Below are 17,009 nucleotides of genomic sequence, written 5' to 3' on the forward strand. Positions count from 1 at the left end.
CTCTGATCTTACTTCTCCACTACCTGAAACATTTGCTCCCTTTTTGTCTGTCTCCTTTGAAAATAACCTCTGAGGAGACTTCTTCCCAGAATGGTCTATGTAAGGTTGCCTTCAATACAGACTGTCATTCTTGTTTACATTTTTCTATTTTCCTTAAAGTCTGTATAACTTTCTGAAATTATATTGTTCTTCTTTAGCAACTGTGTCCACAATAGGATGTAAGAACAAAGATGGAAAAGACCTCCTCTTTCTCATTTACCACTGAATTCCTAGGTGTGATGCCTCAAAAACCTCCAGTCACATTTGTTTAAAGAATTAAATATCTACCTGACATATCTGACAGGGATAGCACATTTTCAAATAAATGATAAATTAAAAATTTATTATATTTATGAAATTTATGATAAATTGAAATTTATCAAGTAAATGATAAATTTTCCAATTTTATAGTTTAGCTGGCAACACTCATTTTCCTAAGACTCATAATCCATAACATTACTACTCAATATTGGACTGTCTACTCTTATTTGTTATTCTAACATCCTTTTCTGTCTGATAGGATTGTATCCTTATTGTTGGCTTCTGAAGGCTACAGACCTCATCTTATGTTGTGTCCAACATATCATTCTGCAAATAGCTATACATTTTGTTAAGTAGATTTTGCACATTAAAATTCCAATTACTAAAAGTAACTTATTTAAAATATTTATATATGTATAAATTATATTATATTATATAAAATATATATATTATATTATATATTTTTATTTATGTATTTGACAGACAAAGATCACAAGTAGGTGGAGAGACAGGCGGCGGTTTGGGAGGGGGGGAAGCAGACTCCTCACCTAGCAGGGAGCCTGATGTAGGGCCTGATCCCAGGACCCTGAAATAATGACCCAAGCCAAAGGCAGAGGCTTTAACCCACCGAGCCACCCAGGTGCCTATATATATATATATATATATTTTTTTTTTAAAGATTTTATTTATTTATAGGGAGAGGGGGAACACAAGCAGGGGCAGTGGGAGAGGGAGAAATAGGCTTCCTGCTGAGCAGGGAGCCATTTGCAGGGATTGATCCTAGGACCCTGGGATCATGACCTGAGCCAAAGGCAGATACTTAACAACTGAGCCACCCATGTGCCCCTAAAATATTTTTATATTTTTAAAAATCATTTAAAAGAAAGGATTTTTTTTATGATTGAAAGGTGATATACATTTCATGATATACAATGACATTTAGCTTTATCCTCATTGATAATTTATTTCAGTTTAATTTTATGCTTTTTTCATATATTCACAATTTTCTATAAGGAACTTATGTTATAATTTGAGATTGATAACACAGTTCATGATACAAAAGGAAAACTCTAAACTCTGGAATTAAATGTGAAAGATGGGAGTAAGCTTCAGAGTTCCTGTTTTCCTTTGGTCAAATAATGCAAGGACTCCCAGGAATATAATTTGAGTAATAAAGGTTATTTGATTGTATTTCTATTCATGGGATGGAAGGAAGATTGCAAAATGCTAGTTATTGACTTTCCCTTTGGCAAAAAGATGAGTTTAATCTTCTTATCCTGACAGCATAAAATGCCACAATAGTTTGTTCACAACTTCTCTCCAGTCACACCTGGCCAAACTACAATCCCTCAATTTTTTTTCTACTGTAAAGCATGTCCTATTTCACAAATGTGTTGTCACTCTTTCATGACTTTATACCTTTCCATACTCTTTTTTCTGCTTGGAATAGCTCTTTCCATTTATTTTCTGGAACACTCCATCTACTTATTCATTGAACTTAAAGTTTACTATCACTGTAATACCCTCCTCATTAACTAAGATTTATTTTTTTTCCTTTTATCTTCAGAGCTATTTAGAATCAGTTATAGCTCTTATACCATATTGTCTTTATGTACAGATCATGAAGACCAATCTCTGGGCTCAGAAAACTATAGCCAGTGGGCCAAATTCAGGTACCCACCCATTTCCATAAATAAAGATTTATTGGAACATAAAAGCTATTTGTTTAGATACTTTACACTAGAGGCAGAGTAGAGTAGTTAACACAGAGACCTTATGGCTTATAAAGCCTAAAATATTATCTGCCCCTTTACCAAAAAAAAGAATGCCTAATAATTCTCATATATATATATATATATATATATATATATATAGACTTGTGGGAGTCAATGCCTCTATCCACTACCTTAGGTGATTCATGTAGTGGAAATCTTGTATCATATATATATATATATATATATATATATATAGGGAGAGAGAGAGAGAGAAAGCTAGCCCATGATTCATTGTTTTTGTCTGCACAGTACTTCTTTCTCTATTTTTTTTTCTGGAAATAATTCTCATCTTCTTTTAGAATAATGCCCCTTTCTAATTTCCAAAAGAGGCCATGTCCACAATAATTTGTCCAAAGGGTAGAAACACCACCTAAGCTAGCTCACCCAGACTCTTGATATGAGGTAATTAGCATTGGAGGTGGTAAATTAACGCTTTCCTCCCCAGTTTTGTGTGTGTGCATGTGTGTGGATATCCGTATATATGTGTATATATCCATATATATACATGTCTCATATATATATGTCTCATACATGTTTTGTGTCTGTGTGTGTGTATATCCATATGTATGCATGTCTCATATATACATGTCTCATATAATGAGACTCATATATATATATATATGCATGCGTGTTACTCACACACACACGTATACATATATAATGTACAATGTACATAAAGTTTAGGTTTAAAAATATTTCCTATTCACTTATTGTCAGTTTAAAAGTTAGAAAATTTTCATTTTCAGTTTTTAAAGACAAAGATCATGTTTTACATACCAAGATTCCCAAGACCTAAGAGGAAAACTAAAAATAGTAAGCTTACTGTTTGCTTCTCCTGTTTTATCTACTTCCTCTCTTTCCAACTCTTATATAACATGCTTTTAAAAAAATCCTTCAGTGAATGTGATCATAACACATACGTGAAAAAAGTTTTATTAAAATAGGAAAATTTAAGGAGCACCTAGGTGGCTCACTAGGTTAGGTGTCTCCCTTTGCTCAAGTTATGATCTCAGGGTCCTGAGATCAAGCCCCATGTCAGGCTTCTTGTTCAGTGGGAAACCTGGTTTTCTCTCTCCCTTTGCCCCTCTCCCCACCATGTTCTCTGTCTCTCACAAACAAATCAATCAATAAATAATAAAATAAAAATAATGAAAATTTAAATTATGTGTAAGGAATAAAGTAGCAAAAACAACAAACATACAGTAAAATTATGGTGTGACTATGTAAACAAGTCTGTGTGCATTGCTTGGAAGACAAAATAAAACAAATACACAAATAGATTGCTACAAAGTTTTATTATTTTATTAAAGGATGCCTAATAATTCTCAACAGAATCAAAAATTTTAGTAGGTTGAATTTTACTTAAATTGATTCTGGGGAATCCTAGTAATCTCTTAGGGAGTTTTATTCAAAGATCTTGTGTCTGTTTTAGGACACTTAGTCTGTGTAAGTTAAACATCCAGGTGTTTTCAGCTTTCTTCTGTTCTTGCTGAGGTGACACATCCTCTGACATATTTTGATACAAGATTTCCACTACATGAATAACCCAAGGTAGTGGATGGAGGCATTGACTCCCACAAGTCTGTACTTGCGCTCAGGTAGAAGAACTGCTCAAATACTCAAATCCTCTTCCTAGAACCCCGATCCTAGGACATTGAACCATATAACCATGCATCTGTTGAACATTCTGAAATTATCTTTCAAATTTTGTCTTATTCTATTAAGAAAATTTTTATTAAACCAGAGTCTGAGTCTCATACTTTAAGAAATATGATTCTAATCTGAAAAGTGAGAGTGAAGTACAGTTTGGCTAGAGGAACTAAGATTCAACACAGTATCTTATAAAGTCTCAGTAGGCTGAAATTATCAAAGATTTTATGAAGGGCATAGGACTTCAGGCATGACCTAAAGAAAATGTAGTAATTTCATTTGTTTATAAAATAGGTAAGACGATACAACAGGATTAGCATGAATAAAGACATTAATGGGGTTTAAAAGCCAACCTGACTGAAGTTGTAACTACAACTAACAAACCAATAGGTAAAATAACTCCTTGTAATAATAATAATCTAAAACCAGAAATAATTAGGTCACTTATTCATTAATCTATTATTTTAGGCTTCACAGAAATAGTCCCTGACAGAGGGGTTCAGATATTTGTTTACCTATTTAAAGATTTTTGTTATTTATTTGAGAGGGGTGGAGCACAAGCAGGATGGGCAAAAGTAGAGGGAGAGAGAGAATCTCAAACAGACTCCATGCTGAGCATGGACCCCCCCAACTCAGGACTAGATCCCAGGACCTGAGATCATGTCCTGAGCCAAAACCAATAGTTGGATGCTTAACCGACTCTGCCAGCCATGCACCCCTCAGGTGTTTATTTAGAAAAGAAATAATGGTAGGGAAGTGGGGTAAAGAAATGGGGAGAAGAAGGTAGCTTATCAAGCCAATATCTACTGTGGGTGACGGGAGTTTAATCTTCTAGAAAATCTCTGGGAACCAGTGTGGGATGTAATCCTGAGAATTATCCCAACTGAGAGGTGAGGACACTGAGGTTTTTATACAAATACTCCAGTAAGTGACTGGTTATGTGTTTCCATCAAGGTCATAATCTTCCAGCACTTCTGTCCTGCTGTGTGGGTGGACAAAAGATGTAGGTATACTGAAATGGAAGCATGAGGGATGGGCACAACGTGGACAGTGTCTCCTATGAATCAAGCATCATGCTAAGGTTACTCCACCTTATACTCATGAGGTAATATTTACATTTTCATTTTACATCTGAGAAAACCAGAGCCATTAGGGAATTTAAAAAAAATCTGGTTGCCAAGGTAACAAGTGGTAAAGCTAATTATTTAGAATACAAATTTCTCTGATTCCAAACACTGTTCACTAAATCCATGCAGTATATTGCCTCTGGAACAATAGATCTTCATGTCTGTATCAATCATGTGTAGTTCCCATTTTTGCATTTGTTAGATGAATTTGATTTAATAAAAAAATAATTGTTTGGATGTGCATGGCAAGAACTCCAGTTTAAGTTATGGGTATTGTTAAATCTTAAATTTCTTCGGTGGACTATCTCATTTACTTCTAAACCTCTACTACATAAATTCAATTTTTCTATGAGGTTTGTTTACACATTTTGTTTTAATGTGATTGATATGTATAAGAAATAATTTGAATATAACTCAAATTTGCATTTACTTATGCGCAATTCCCTCTGACATAAATATTTGATGAATACAGAGAACCATGTTCAATTGAACAAAGCCAAGTAAGAATACACAAAACACACACACGCATTTGTGTTCATGCACACACACACACAAATAATACCTCAAACACTTAATGCTGTCTTAGTTAGCTACATGTGAGCTGTAACTATCCACATCTGGTATTACAAACTCCCCTCCAATTACGGATAACCATTCTTCAAATACTCCAAAATAATTGACACACAGCAGTTGACGATTCTTCCAATCCCCACCTCCACAAGCAAACTTCAGGTATTTTTCAAGATAAAGTTCCATATTTATTGTGGCATTTATTTAGTTCCTAACTATTTGACATATGTGTAACTGCTACTATTTTTCTTGCTTTCCAACTTTTTAATAAGTGGGTCTCTGATAAAATTCTGAAGTGTAGCCTTAACCACTTTTTCCCCAGTAGGCCTGTGATTATTGTGTGTGTGGTTTTGCAGTGTGGTTATTATTAGGAAAGCATTATGTCCCATTAAAACAGAACTGATCATATTTATTTTTTTAAAGAGTTTATTGTATTTATATCTGTTGGGGGAGGTGCAGAAGGAAAGGGAGTGAGACAATCCTCATGCAGACTCTGTGCTGAATGTGGAGCCTGACTCTGGACTCAATCCCTGGATCTTGAGATCATGACCCAAGCTGAAACCAACTGTCGGCTACTAAACTGACTTAGCCACCCAGGTGCCTGGACTGACTGTATTTCTAAATATATTGTCTATGTTCAGTACTTCTCATCTCACTCCCTATATTTCACATTTTAATTAATGCCACCATTAGGCTAAAAATCTTAATTATACTTGAGATACACCTTATTGTTTATCAATGCCATTAGAGAAATTATTCTAAAATTTGGCCCCATATCTTGATCATTATTAGTTTCTCTCCATCAGTGCTGTATTTATGTTTTTCTGGTAGAAAGACTTCTTATTGTTCTGATTGACTTCAGTATGCAGTCTAATTTTTTATTTAAATTTGCAATTTTATTTTCCAGTAGTTGTCTCCAAATGCCTTGAATCATACAACTATATAATCACTATTTTTTAAAAGATTTTATTTATTTATTTGACAGACAGAGATCACAAGTAGGCAGAGAGGTAGGCAGAGAGAGAGAGGAGAAAGCAGGCTCCCCGCTGAGCAGAGAGCCTGATGTGGGGCTCGATCCCAGGACTCTGGGATCATGACCTGAGCTGAAGGCAGAGGCTTTAACCTACTGATCCGCCCAGGAGCCCCTATAATTGCTATTTTTAAATGAAATACACACACTATATACATATGTGTATACATATATGTGCACATATATACGTAATTTATATTTGTGTACCACTATGGAAATAGTGTTATATTGAAAAGCTAAGTGTAAGTTAATTGAAAGAAATAGATGAAATAAGCAGTAATTTCAAATAAAATTTATTTAATTTTATATAGGATCAAAACCACAGTAATGAATACACCATTTAATTTTATATGAAAATTCTGGTTTAATTCAGTATGATATGATGATTCTCATATTTGAATCTAAATTTATCTTACATCATACTTGGTTTTAATAACTGTTGTAGATGAGAAGAATATCAAAATATATTGATCCAAGTGGAATAAGTGTCTCATTGGCTTCATTATAATAATTCATTGTAAATTCTACTCACCAGCTATGGAAAATTTTATTAGGAATATTTTGAAAGTAAACCCACAAAATACTGTCTCCCTGATGTTACTCAATTGTTCCTTAAGAACTAATCATAATGTGCTGCATTTCAACAATTTTAGCAGACGGGTTTAAGTTTCATTGAAATTTTTCATACCAAACAAAAGAAATTAGAACCTTCTACACCAATTGTTTCTGTAGTCGCTCATCATGGAATTTTCTTGTGGATGACACATTCATGTTATTTTTGGTATCAAAATTCGTGTATGATTGATAGAGAAATACAAATAGAAGAAAATAATACAAGTTGCTTTAGGTAAAAAAACACAGAAACTAGCCGTCAGATCAGAGCATCCACAGTCTGAGAGACGGTTGTTGGTGACCCCTCAAGGGACTCCAATGACACAAATTCTCCTGACAGAGAATAGTTCTGGTTTTTCTTGAAGTTTAGCAATAATTTCTTTTTGTCCTTTTATCTCCTTTCTCCACTGTTCCAGAGAATCTGGTCCCGTCCTTTCCTCATCAAGCACAAATAACTAGAAACAGTATTAAATATCCCTACATTTTTCTTTCATGAAAAATGAATTAAATTAAAGCTAATTTCCCAGCATCCCATAAGCAGGCTGAAACTTTATGCTGTGTCCAGGTCTCTTTAAGCTGGTCGAAACTCGACCAATCATCTGTTTTCAAAATGTTCTACAAAATTCTCCTGAAAATCAGTTCCTTTTACCTTAAAACTAAAATATGTGCATTTATTGTTTCAAAATTATCCAATTGTGGTATTTTTTTACTTTTCCTTTCATCCTAGAAAAGCTAACTGATTTGGAGCATATGTTTTTTTGCAAAATATGACACTTAGAGTTAGGTTTGTCCAATCTTTTGAATGCCCTGTGATGATGTCCTTCAGCACTTTGTGCACTTTGCTGCATTAACTAGGTTATGAATAATTCATTGAAAAAAATTCACATAGGTTCTATTGCTCACTCTCTGAAGATATTCCATAACCTTTTTTTTTCAAGTTGAAGAAACCACTTCATCAATGGTTATCCAGGCATAGCTTTTAGCCAAGCATTGGTTTTTGTTAAAGAAGCCTTTACCTGTATTCTTCTCCATGACTTCTTTGCTTTAATAAGTCATTAAAAAACCATCTTAGAATATTTTATTGCAGTAAGTGAATCCAGAAAATACCATAAACCGAAATATTCTAGCAATATCTGAATGTACTGCAACCAGGTAGCAAATCTTTCATATTGTAGTTTACCCTACTAATTGACTCTTCATATCCTCTGCGATGTTTTCTATGCATCCTCCAGGAGCATTTGCTGACAAAGAAATGCACTTCAGCCTGTCATCATATTTTTTTTTTAATGCAGCCAACTTAATATATTGAGAAAAACAAGTATTTGCAAAGTGACAGATGTTTATCTTTTATCCCTATTAAATAAAAAAAAACTAAAAAAAAAGATATTCACAATTTTTAGCTTTATATTTAATGAAATTTTCTAAGGTATTCAATTTAGTGTGGCAGAGATTGAAATTGAAAGAGAAACTATGCCTGTTTCACTTTGTTTTTATAGTCTGGATCCTTGCTTTTAAATTTCTATACAATCCTAGTTGTTTGGCATTATCATTAGCTACTAGTTCCAATTACTGAGTCATTGTTATACTATCCCTTTTTTCTGGACCCACTTCTTTTTCAGGAGTCATTTTCCTAATGGAGCCCCTACATCAGGTCATTCATTAGGTTTACAAAGAGAAGGAAGGAGCCTCTGGCCAATAGAACTAAAGGTGACCCTGTGAACACCTTCCTGGTATTCACAAACTTAAGGAGCAGTGTCTTACTTCCAACCACAAATGCAGCAAATGTGATGTGATGTATATGCTTACATGTGCATAATTACACAAGAATACCACTGTTTTCCTAGAGTCTCTCCTCTCTTCCTCCCTCTCTGGCTGTGAGTAAGCAAGCTGCCACTAATCTTAAAACCACAAGGAACTAAATGCTGCCAAAACCAGGTGATCCAGGTAAGAATGTTTTGTTGTCATAGTCCAAATTACATACAGACCCTATCCTTGATGAGCATTTTGATTGCAGCTTAGTGAGACACTATACAGAGAATACACCTAAGTTATGCCCAGACACTGGCCTGCAGAAACTCAAATAATGAATTTGTGTTTGAAGCCAGTAAATTTGTGATAAAATGCAGACAAATAGATAACTAATACAGCACCTCTGCATTGCCCATCTGTGGTCTTCTCTTTTCAGTGATATCAACTTCTAGAATAGTGGACCAATGTATATGTACAAGTCACACAAGGCATGGCAACACTTATTTCAAAACAAAACATACTCATTTATTTGATCTTTCTCTCCACTTCACGAGGGTTCCTAGCCAGTATCTCACTCAAGATTATCTGAAAGGACTTAAGTTATTCTTGTTTTTTTTTTCAAGTTTTCTTTTAAATTCTAGTTAGTTAGTGTAATGTTAATTTCAAGAGTAGAATTTAGGGATTCATTACTTACATATAACACCTAGTACTCAACAAAATAAGTTCTTCCTTAATCCCTATCATCCATTTAGCCCATCCCCACCCACCACCCCCCAGCAAACCTCAGTTGTTCCAGTTAAGACTCTGTTTTATGATTTGCCTCTTTCTCTCTTCTCTCCCTTTTTTCCCCCTTTCTCTAATGTTTACCTGTTTTGTTTCTTAAATTCCATATATGAGTGAAATCATATGGCATTTGTCTTTCTCTGTCTCATTTCACTTAACATAATTCATTCTAGTTCCATCCATGTCATTGCGAATAGCAAGATTTAATTATTTTTTGTGACTGAGTAATATTCAATTGTGTATATATATGCATGCATGTATGTATGTATACACCTCTTCTTTATCCTTTCATCAGTCAAGGGATAGTTGAGCTCTTTCTGTAATTGGGCTATTGTTGATAATGCTGCTGTGAACAATGGGGTGCATGGGCCCCTTCAATTCAGTATTCTTATATATTCTAGGTAAATACTAGTACTGCAAATTCTGGGTTGTAGGGTAGTTCTATTTTTAATTTTTTGAGCAATCACCATACTGTTTTCCAGAGTAGCTCTCCCAGTTTATATCACCACCAATAGTGTAAGAGGATGCCACTTTCTCTGCATCCTGACCAACATCTGTTGTTCCTGTGTTGTTAATTTTAGCCATTCTGATAGGTATGATGTGGTATCTCATCAGGCTTTGATTTGCATTTCCCTGATGATGAGAAATATTGAGCATCTTTCCATGTGTCTGTTAACCATCTGGATGTCTTTGGAAAGATACCTATTTATTTCTTCTGTCCATTTCTTAACTGGATTATTTGTTTTTTGGGGTGTTGAGTTTGATAACTTCTTTATAGATTTTGGATACTAATTTTTTATCAGATACACCATTTGAAAATATCTTCTCCCATTCTGAAGGTCACCTTTTAGTTTTGCTGATTGTTTCCTTCATTGTGCAGAAGATTTTTTTTAATTTTTTTTAAATTTATTTTTTATTTATTTTCAGCATAACAGTATTCATTATTTTTTCACCACACCCAGTGCTCCATGCAATACGTGCCCTTTATAATACCCCAACTTCCCACTTCCCACTCCCCAACTTCCCACTCCCACACCACTTCAAACCCCTCAGATTGTTTTTTAGAGTCCATAGTCTCTCATGGTTCACCTCCCCTTCCACTTTCCCCCAACTCTCTTCTCCTCTCTAACACCCCTTGTCCTCCATGATATTTGTTATGCTCCACAAATAAGTGAAACCATATGATAATTGACTCTCTCTGCTTGACTTATTCCACTCAGCATAATCTCTTCCAGTCCTGTCCATGTTGCTACAAAAGTTGGGTATTCATCCTTTCTGATGGAGGCATAATACTCCATAGTAGTATATATGGACCACATTTTCCTTATCCATTTGTCCATTGAAGGGCATCTTGGTTCTTTCCACAGTTTGGCGACCATGGCCATTGCTGCTATAAACATTGGGGTACAGATGGCCCTTCTTTTCATGACATCTGTATCATTAAAAAGATTATCCACCATGACCAGGTGGGATTCATCCCTGGGCTACAAGGATGGTTCAACATTCGCAAATCAATCAACATGATAGAACAAAATAATTTGAGAAGAGAGAAGAACCACATGGTCTTCTCAATTGATGCAGAAAAAGCATTTGGCAAAATCCAGCATCTGTTCCTGATTAAAACGCTTCAAAGTATAGGGATAGAGGGAACATTCCTGAACTTCATAAAATCTATCTATGAAAGACCCACAGCAAATATCATCCTCAATGGGAAAAAGCTTGCAGCCTTCCCATTGAGATCAGGAACACAACAAGGATGCCCACTCTCACCACTCTATTTCAACATAGTATTAGAAGTCCTAGCAACAGCAATCAGACAACAAAGAGAAATAAAAGGTATCCAAATAGGCAATGAAGTCAAACTCTCTCTCTTCACAGATGACATGATTCTTTATATGGAAAACCCAAAAGACTCTACCCCCAAACTACTAGAACTCATAGAGCAGCAATTCAGCAACATGGAAGGATACAAAGTCAATGTACAGAAATCAGTGGCTTTCTTATACACTAACAATGAAAATACAGAAAGGGAAATTAGAAAATCGATTCCATTTACTATAGCACCAAGAACCATAAGATACCTGCAAATAAACCTAACCAAAGAGGTAAAGGACCTGTACTCGAGGAACTACAGAACACTCATGAAAGAAATTGAAGAAGACACAAAAAGATGGAAGACCATTCCATGCTCTTGGATCGGAATAATAAATATTGTTAAAATGTCTATACTGCCTAGAGCAATCTATACTTTTAATGCCATTCCGATCAAAATTCCACTGGTATTCTTCAAAGAGCTGGAGCAAATAATCCAAAAATTTGTATGGAATCAGAAGAGACCCCGAATCGCTAAGGAAATGTTGAAAAACAAAAATAAAACTGGCGGCATCACGTTACCTGATTTCAAGCTTTATTACAAAGCTGTGATCACCAAGACAGCATGGTACTGGCATAAAAACGGACACATAGACCAGTGGAACAGAGTAGAGAGCCCAGATATGGACCCTCAACTCTATGGTCAATTAATCTTCGACAAAACAGGAAAAAAGATACAGTGGAAAAAAGACAGTCTCTTCAATAAATGGTGCTGGGAAAACTGGGCAGCTATATGTAGAAGAATGAAACTCGACAATTCTCTTACAGCGTACACAAAGATAAACTCAAAATGGATAAAAGACCTCAATGTGAGTCAAGAATCCATCAGAATCCTAGTGGAGAACATAGGCAGTAATCTCTTTGATATCAGCCACAGAAACTTCTTTCAAGATATGTCTCCAAAGGCAAAGGAAACAAAAGCAAAAATAAACTTTTGGGACTTCATCAAAATCAAAAGCAGTGCAGAAGCTTTTTATTTTGATGAAGAATCAATAGTTCATTTCTGCTTTTGTTTCCCTTGCCTCCAGAGTCATGTCTAGTAAGAAGTTCATAGAGGTCAGAGAGGTTGTTGCCTGTTTTTTCCTCTAGGATTTTGATGGTTTCCTGTCTAAAATTTATGTCTTTCATCCACGTTGAAACTATTTTTTCTGTATGGTGTGAGAAAGTGGTCAAGTTTCATTCTTCTACATGTTGTTGACAGGTTTTCCATCACCATTTGTTGAAAAGGTTGCCCTTTTTTCCCATTGGATATTCTTTCATATGTTAGTTGACCAGATATTTGTGGGTCCATTTCTTGGTTTTCTACTCTGTTCTATTGATCTGTTTATTTTGGTGCCAATACAGTGCTGTCTTGAGGACTACAGCTTTATAATATAGCTTGAAATCCTAAACTGTAATGCCTCCAGCTTTGGCTTCCTTTTTCAATATTGTTTTGGCTCTTTGGGGTCTTTTCTTGTTCCATACAAATTTTGGGATTGTCTGTTCTAACTCTGTGATGAATGTTGGTTGTATTTTTGATAGGGATTGCATTAAATCTATAGATTGCTTTGGGTTGCACATTTTAGCAATATTTATTCTTCTATTCATTGGGCATCTCTTTGTGTCATCTTCATTTTATTTCATAAATGTCCTCTAGTTTTCAAAATACAGATTTTTCACCTCTTTGTTTAGGTTTATTCTAGGTGTCTTTTCGTTTTGGATCAATTGTAAATGGGATTAAGTCCTTGATCTCTTTTTGTCTCTTCATTTTTGGTGTGTAGAAATACAACAGATCTCTGTATGTTGATTTTGTATCTTGTGCTTTTACTGAATTAATGTAACAGCTTTAGCCTTTTTTTTGGTGGAGTCTTTTGGGTTTTCTACATACAGTATCATATCATCTGGGAATAGTGAAAGTTTGACTTCTTCCTTACCTATGATTTAAATGCTTTTTATTTCTTTTTGTTGTCTGAGTTCCAAGGCTAGGACTTCCAGTATTATGCTAAATAACAATAATGGTGAGAGTGGATCTGTCTTTTTCCTGACCATAGAGGAAAAGTTCTCAGTTTTTCCCCATTGAGGATGATATTCACCATGGGTCTTTCATATATGGCTTTTATGGTGTGGAGGTATATTCCTTCTATTCCTGTTTTGATGAGGGTTTTTTTTTTTTTTTCTTCAATCAAGAATGGTTGCTATACTTTGTCAAATCCTTTTTCTGCATCTATTGATGAGACTTTTGATTTCTAACTCAAGTTCTTTGCTTGTTATGGGTCTGTTCAAATTTTCTATTTCTTCTTGTTTCAGTTTTTGTAGGTTTCATATTTGAGATTTTTCTTACTTCTTGAGATAGATCTGTATTGCTATATACTTCTCTCTTATGACCACTTTTGCTGCATCTTAAAGACTTTCATTTGTTTCCATGTAAATTTTTATTTATTCTGTAATTTCCTGGTTAACCCATTCATTCTTTAATAGGATGTTCTTTGGGCGCCTGGGTGGCTCAGTGGGTTAAGCCGCTGCCTTCGGCTCAGGTCATGATCTCAGGGTCCTGGGATCGAGTCCCGCATCGGGCTCTCTGCTCAGCAGGGGCCTGCCTCCCTCTCTCTCTCTCTGCCTGCCTCTCCATCTACTTGTGATTTCTCTCTGTCAAATAAATAAATAAAATCTTTTAAAAAAAATAGGATGTTCTTTAACCTCCATGTATTTGTGGTCTTTCCAGATTTTTTCTTGTGGTGGACTTCAAGCCTCATTGTACTGTAGTCAGAAAATATGCATGATATGCTGTCAATAGTGTTGATTGAGGCCTGGTATGGGACCCAGTATGTGATCTTTTCTGGAGAATGTTCCATGTGCACTTGAAAAGAATGTGCTTTTGCTGCTTCAGGATGAAATGTTTTGAATATATTTGTTAAGTCCATCTGTCATTCAAAGCCATTGTTTCATTGATTTTCTGCTTAGATGATCTGTCCATTGCTGTAAGTGGGGTGTTAATGTCCCCTACTATTATTGTATTATTATGAGTAAATTTCTTTACATCTATGTTTGTTGTTAATTGTTTTGTATATTTGGGTGCTCCCAAGTTGAGGACATAAAGATTTACAATTATTAAATCTTCTTGTTAGATAGACACCTTTACTATGATATAGTGCAGGATTTAAGTTATTTTAATTATTATTTGTTTGAATATGAGAGGTGGCTTGGTATACTGTCTAGTCTTTTTGCTCCTTTGTGATGACTTATGTTAATTGGTTTTTGTCCAGGTATATACAAAATACAATATCCTTTTCAGATTACCTTATTACAAATGACTGTGGAAAACACTGAGTGACTAAAAAATATACACCCCAATTCATCACATTTTTCTTACCACTTCATTGAGTAAACTCTAAATGCTTGACCTAACCACACCAGGTTTGCTATCCCTGACATTAATGTCACCTAAATTTCTTCATATCTTCCAAGAATTTGAATGTATAAAATGTCAAAGAAACTACATCTCTACCTTATCAGTGGAAGAGAGAATAGAAGAAAATCAATGTGGGAAGTGATATTGGTTTTAAATGATTGGAGTTTAATTTCTCATGTTTTATAAAATCTTATGATTATGTGAATATGTTATTAGCTCCCACAGTGTCTTGGAAAGTCCCATGCAAGTGAGTTTCTCTGATTTAATATTCATTATATTTCTATGGTGTATCTCTTTTTGCATATCTCTCCATTATGAAAATCACTATTCTATAATACTGACATAATTTTTTATTCTAAAAATTAAAACAAAATTAAATTTTCTTCAATCCATAATTCTATAAACTTTTCAATACTCAAGATCTAAATTGCTTAAGAAAACATACAACACCTTTGACAATCTGTCCTCAGTTTTTATCTCCAATCTGATTTTCACAAGTCTCCTCTATCTCTTTATGTATTGCATTTACACCACAGTCACTTAAAACCTGTGCTTGTCCTATCGTCATTTCACTGAGCTTTCATCAAGATTATTCTTTCTGCCTGAACTGGCCTCTCTACTCTTTCCCCATCCAAAATGAAGACCTGTCTACAGTTGAAGTAGATGGAGTAGGAACAATCTAATAGCTGACATGTACAGTGCATCTATGTGCCAGATGATTTTAATTACTTTGCATGTATTTTTAAATAAAAAACTCACAATGTTGCTGTGTATATATTATATATTTCATAAATGAGGAAATTGGTTAAATAACTTGCTCAGTCACAAGGCTGATGGGTGGCTGAGACCAACAATAAGATGCTGTGGGCTGTGAGCAATTTTTTTATTTGCCACCTCCCTTACAGCTTAGAATCATCAACCACAGATTGAGTTGATGCATATGCTGCCAATATCTTTATGTCTCTTCTCTATAATTTCATGAGCTAAGAATTTCCTTTATTCATGGAACAAAATATTTTCATTTCTTATTAAATAGATAAATTTCAGTATGTTGACTTATTTGATTTCATAACTCTGTATGGCAGATATTATACTCTATTATAGTGGAAACATTTGATGTTCAAAGAAGTTAATTCACAGAAGTTCATACACCAAACAAACGAAAGGTTGAATCTCAAGATCGAATCCAGTACTTTGGGGCTCAAAATAAATGATCTTTTCATACAACCACAACACCACCACCACAAAAAGTAAAAACAAAAAGTAAGATCTAAATCTAAAATAAAATTGATTTAGGAAAAAATAATATACAAAATAGTTTTGATTTAAAGATTGAGTTGTTGATAACTTATTTCCAATTTAATAATTAATAAAATGTTTTTCACTTTCATATGTAGTTGTATTTTACCTGGAGAGCATAAGTAGATTTAGAAGACAAATGAAATATGATGCTACAATGGTACTATAAATTGTGCAGATGCTGTGTATGAAAGATGAAACTTCACATAGCCAAAAGTGTACACTCAGATTTGCTGCTAATGCTTGTAATGTATTTGCCCAGTTATTTTGCTGACCCATCTTTCAATAGTCTTGAAATTAAATAATAAGAATAGTCTAATGTGGAGAGAAGTAGAAAGCTGCAGCTGGGGAAAAATATTGGGTTCTTGTGGAAATATACTTACAGAATATTTATAGAAATTTATTTATGGAAATATATTTATCAGCCAAAATATTTTAGCACTGTCCTTGAGTAGAAAATTATTTTGCTTCCTTATAGACATGCTCAAAATATAGTTTACATTTTGAGGAATTGAGTTTTGGTCTCTTGTGGTTCTTCCAAATAGGTATGTTTATAATATTAAACATAAATTCTAATTTCTATATATTTAAACAAAAGAATAAAGTTTTGGAGGACATATTAGTCCATGCATTCTTATTTTAGAGATGTGATAATTAAGGCCTATAGAAATGTCATGACTTTCCCAAAATAACTTCATGACATATGAGGATCTATCATATAAACTACAAATGGGTATAAACTTGGCATGTAATATCATATTTATAATTATATAAAATAGCCAGAGTTATATAAAATTTTACTTTAGCTGTATAAAATTTTACTTTAGTTGTATAAAATTTATGAATGTATAAAT

The sequence above is a fragment of the Mustela putorius genome, unplaced genomic scaffold, assembly GCF_011764305.1.
Source record: "Mustela putorius furo isolate JIRA1106 unplaced genomic scaffold, ASM1176430v1.1 tig00001215_pilon_pilon_pilon, whole genome shotgun sequence".
NCBI classification, from domain to species: Eukaryota; Metazoa; Chordata; class Mammalia; order Carnivora; family Mustelidae; genus Mustela; species Mustela putorius.